The sequence below is a fragment of the Amblyomma maculatum genome, chromosome 2 (assembly GCF_055883805.1).
Source record: "Amblyomma maculatum isolate TAMU_Amacu chromosome 2, ASM5588380v1, whole genome shotgun sequence".
Classification (NCBI taxonomy): Eukaryota; Metazoa; Arthropoda; class Arachnida; order Ixodida; family Ixodidae; genus Amblyomma; species Amblyomma maculatum.
The window spans coordinates 22,332,250-22,337,784 of NC_139345.1; positions in this window are offsets into that span (position 1 = coordinate 22,332,250).

The following is a 5,535-nucleotide window of genomic DNA, read 5'->3' on the forward strand; positions in this document are numbered from 1 at the left end:
GCATTATCTAATTCTTTCTATCTCCAGATGTGTCTATACTGCGTAGACACATAGGAAAAGCATTTAAATGAAGAGGCCAAAGAATGGTTAGCAATTAGTTTCCAATGACTACGACATTTCTGTCTGCCGCTTTGAAAGCTTCGCCGCCTCCTTTCATCCTCGAACTGTGTTCAGTGCCCCATACACCGTGCTCCGCAAGCCTCGTCAGGGCTTTTTGTTTCATGGACACAAAAAATAAGAAGGAATGCTCTGCAATGACATGATTTGATGCATTACTGCAAAAGAAAAGGTTGACTGCGCTAGCAGGTAGTAGTTAGCCCCTCTAACGTCTGCCCGGCTTTTTTCTAAACCGCTGCAAGCATATTTTGTTAGCCATTGCAAATTGTAAATACCTTCTTTTATTAATTAGTGAGATGACGGGTGCAAATATTGTCACGTGGTTATGACAAGTCCGATGACAGAAAATGGAGTCTGCGAGTGCACTAAGAAACTGTTTTAATGGGCTGACCTGAGCTCGTAAAAGAACTAAGCGATTAGGTAGCGGCAATAATAGCAAACACGCTAGCTGGTCGTCGAACAGAGAATGCCTGTCGCACCCGTCAATGCTCAATTTAAATGCGGCAAAAACTTATCGATAAACAGAAAAGGTGACTAGGATAAGCTGGAACATTGTAGAAACACACGCGAAAGCCTGGATTCTTGGAGATACATATCGACGCATCTTGCACGACAAAGAAAATGATAAAGCGGCCTCGCGACAATGAGTAGGAAAAAATGATACAAGATTAATCTGCACGCTAGAGTCACAGTGATAGGTTGGCATGCCTACCGCTTGCGAAAGCGGACAAAAAAAAGGTTTGAAAGTTGGCGGCAATATGGCAGGCGACATACAAGTTCCATCATATCACTACTCAAATCTTTTTTATATATTTTGCCCCGCTTTTTCAGGTCTTGCAAGAATGCAGCGAAACTCTCACCTTAAACAAAATAAAGAACGTTTTCTAAAAAAAAAAAAAAAAAAAAAAAAACTTGTTGGAGTTTAAGCATGGCTTGAAACTAGGGATAGAGCGAAGGCTGTGAGTGTTACTGCAAATTTTTCTGCCGACACACCTGGATTTAACGTGCCGCCGTCGGTGAACGTTCGAACGAACTTTCTACCCAGGCAACTCGCTGTTGTCATTCGCCGCTACCAACTACCGAGTTATCTAGTCTTCTTCTTGTTCTTCTTCTTATGTTACATCTTCTTTTTCTTCTCTTTTACATTTACTTCTTTTTTCTTCTCCCTATTATTTTTCTTCTTCTTCTTCCACGATGCTATGGTAACACGGTGCCACGCCGACGGCTTGAAAACATAGCGCAGTGTAGCTTTCTCTGCAAAACACAGATGTTTGCTCTATAGCTAATATAAATCGCTAGCCATTGCAAAATTAATATAGAGGTACTGCTACTGATTATTATTTTTCTGTGATCGTTCTGTGAGCCTGATACTTGAACATGTTTGTGTGGTTCGAGGTCAGAATAGATCATGCGGATTTTCCTTTTGAGAGCATCGTAGCCCCACGTCCGAAAGATAAAGAATCAGGCGCTCTTCTCGTCCATCCTCTCTCTCTCTCTCAAACACACAGACACGCAAGCACGCACCATGCGCACACACACACACACACACACACACACACACACACACACACACACACACACACACACACACACACACACACACACACACACACACACACACACACACACACACACACACACACACACACACACACACACACACACACACACACACACACACACACACACACACACACACACACACACACACACACACACACACACACACACACACACACACACACACACACACACACACACACACACACACACACACACACACACACACACACACACACACACACACACACACACACACACACACACACACACACACACACACACACACACACACACACACACACACACACACACACACACACACACACACACACACACACACACACACACACACACACACACACACACACACACACACACACACACACACACACACACACACACACACACACACACACACACACACACACACACACACACACACACACACACACACACACACACACACACACACACACACACACACACACACACACACACACACACACACACACACACACACACACACACACACACACACACACACACACACACACACACACACACACACACACACACACACACACACACACACACACACACACACACACACACACACACACACACACACACACACACACACACACACACACACACACACACACACACACACACACACACACACACACACACACACACACACACACACACACACACACACACACACACCTGTCGTAGTTTGCTTCTGTTCCGGGTCCAGAAACAAAAAAGGTGACCTTTCTATAAATGCTTGTTAAGTGCGAAATCCCCCCCCAAAAATTCGACGTTTGATACATAAAATTAAATGGTATCACTGGACCTAGAGTAGAGGAATTTCGTTCCTGACAAAACAGCCTTCCGATTAATTTTTTTCTTTTTAAATTTGCCCTATCTTGCATCCATCAAAAAAGGTACGAAGGTTGCTTCGCTTAAGCCTGTATATATTATAGATCAGTGCACTGCGGAAATGCGGATGAAACCATTTTTGTAAACTTTTTATGACACCGCGCTAACACATTGTTCCCGATAGAAGACGTTTTCGACAGTGACGAACACTGTCTGATACGGTTGGGATTTTCACTATTCACCCGAAGATCGACATCTTACTTTTCTCGTAGGCTCTGCACCGGCGCCCAACCGATTGAATTGGAGGACAAAATGGACAAAGAGCAAGCAAGGAAGCTTTTTACGCTATCGAGCCGGCAACAAATATGGCGGCGCACTGCCAGCAGAGCAGCCCGTGTTTCCCCGAGAGACGATCGCTTTTCATTATTGGAAGTGCACCGTCAGCGACGAGGGCGAGTACGGCGTCGAGTCGACCGCGTATGGTCAAGGCTGCCGCTGCCAGCAATTTTATTTCACGCAGCACTCTTACATACTCTCGGTAGCGTTGCCAATGTCCGCAGTGTGCCTAGACATCCGAGTTACACATCATGTCTGTGAAGCTTAACTCTCCCCCATGCAGTCTGATTGGCTGTGGCGTGTGCTCAGTAAGAGAAACGTACCTAGCTGGCAGTGTAAAACTGCGATACTTCGCGGAATGAAAATCGTTCAATGCGCTTTTGCATGCAGCTTTCTATTGGTTTTGTTTCTTTTCGTATCAGCCAGTAGACTTTAAGCGAGTTCTAGAGAGGTATTCTAGGGCATCGTTGAAAATATTGTTTACGGAATCCAAACAGGCAGAGATTACAGAATTTGGAATAGGGACCGTAATCTCAACGTTCGAAGATGTGGTCCCCGGTAAAACTGATTACAGTACAATAAGTGGTTAATAATCACACTATTTAGCGTATGACATTATTCTAATAATGCGATATAAAGTGCTAATACCAGTAAACAATTGCTTACAAGGAATTCTCGGAACGTCAATGTATAGGCGCGAAATTTCACAAACGATGGCGCCAAAGGAAGTTTCAGCCATGAAACAACCTAAACAGAAAAGTTTAAATTGTCTCACAATACGAAGGAAAGAAAGAAGCAAATTACTCAGCCTCGCAAGAGTTATTTAATTTTGGAATCAACTCATTTTGTAGAGAGAAACTGTTCGTGTTGTTATAACAATGGATGTGTTAGGAGCTTTACACAGAGTTTACCAGTGAGGTAACTGCACAAAGGACACGCCGAAAAGAAATGCACGGGACAGGAACAGGCTCGCAAAGTGTACTGCTTACGAGCATGAAGAAAGTAAAATGAACAAGGGTTGAGGACAATGAGGGCTCTGCGTGCTTCCCAAATTTTCGACATGACTGAAGGCTTTGACAAAGCTGATTCCGAAAATTCACCTATTTTTTACTCGTGCTTTGCCTATATGTCTTTTAAGTGCGGTTCGCACCATTATTCCTGTTTGTGCAAAAAAAAAAACAAGTGCTTGAATTTTGCCGTCGGCTTCTTATTTCTGCGACGGAGCCGTTACATAATGCTACTGGTTGACTGATGGAAGATAAGGCAGGCGAAGTGGGTGTGCATATGGCGCATGCTCGGGGGCTGAATCCTTGGCAGCTTTCTGTGATTTGACGTCCGGTGAGCCCTGTGTTTGTGTCGCGTTCGGATTGAGTACACCAGTGTTTTACGTGTTGGGTACGCCTACTGCTACATAACATCTTGGTGGAGGTGTGGACTTTCCCATCCCCCGCGTCCTGGCCTATTGCACTACGGAGTGTTTCAGCAGTCGCTGCACCGGAATGGCTACAGTGACTCAATCCGACGACTCGTGAATTCTTACAGCCACTACAGTCTTGGTCATTCCCGTCACCCCGACATCTTTTCCGACGCCTTTGTTGAAATTGTCGACAAATTGATGTCGATGTTCGAACGTATCAGCACCCATAACAGGTGGGACCCAACCGTAATGCCCGCAAAGGTCATTTTCTATTTGTCCGGCACATCGAGCCAGTGGTATGACTCCCACGAGGACGAATTAACGACTTGGAACATCTTCAAAGCAAAGCTTTGTGCTCTCTTTCGACCACCAGCTGCTTTGAAGCTCGCCGCCAAAACACACCTTGAGTCTCGTACGCAGTCTTACAGTAAGAGCTACGTCACCTATATTCAAGACGTACTCGCCTTATGTCACCAGGTTGACACCCCCATGTCATAATCTCAAAACGTGGACCACACCTTAAAAGGGTTTGTGGACGACGCTTTTAATTTGCTCTTCTGCAAAGGCTCCAGTTGTACGGCTATTTCAGCAACCTATTCTCGTGTGCTACTGGTGTGGTATCCAAGGTTATATTTCGCGCTACTGCAATAGGCAAGTGCCGTTGCGTTAGAACCATGCGACGGCATCGTCACTTCTCTATTTTCTCTTCTGTCAGCACGAGGCAGCGGAGGTGGCTCAGCTACAGAGCCAGTAGCAGGCCCGTGCATTTTCTTTTCCTTCTTCCTACAGCCACAACAACTCGCCGGTCACTCACAAACTTCAGGAAGAACACGCTCCTGGCTGACGTACGCACTAGAAAGTGAGTTGAGTTAGAGCAGACTGAAATCGAAGAGCACATTGTGGACAGTCCTCAAAATTACATTTAAAAAACTCCTACCCTTCGCAGGTCGCACACTGCTTGAACTAACATGACAAACACAGCTGCCGGGCGCAGTTGGTAGAAGATCAGCCAAGATTGAGCACGGAATTAGCTCCGAGAGTATTACGATTCATTTATTCAGGAGCCGTGAACAAATTTGCTAAATAATACGACACACAAGAGAAGAAAAAATATAAAAGGACGAGCTCAAGAAGGGCAGTCTGTTCTATGTGTCCTTATTTTGTGGGTCGTGTTTTTTACCCTATTTCCCCCTGGCTTCCGAAGAGAATATTATCGCTTC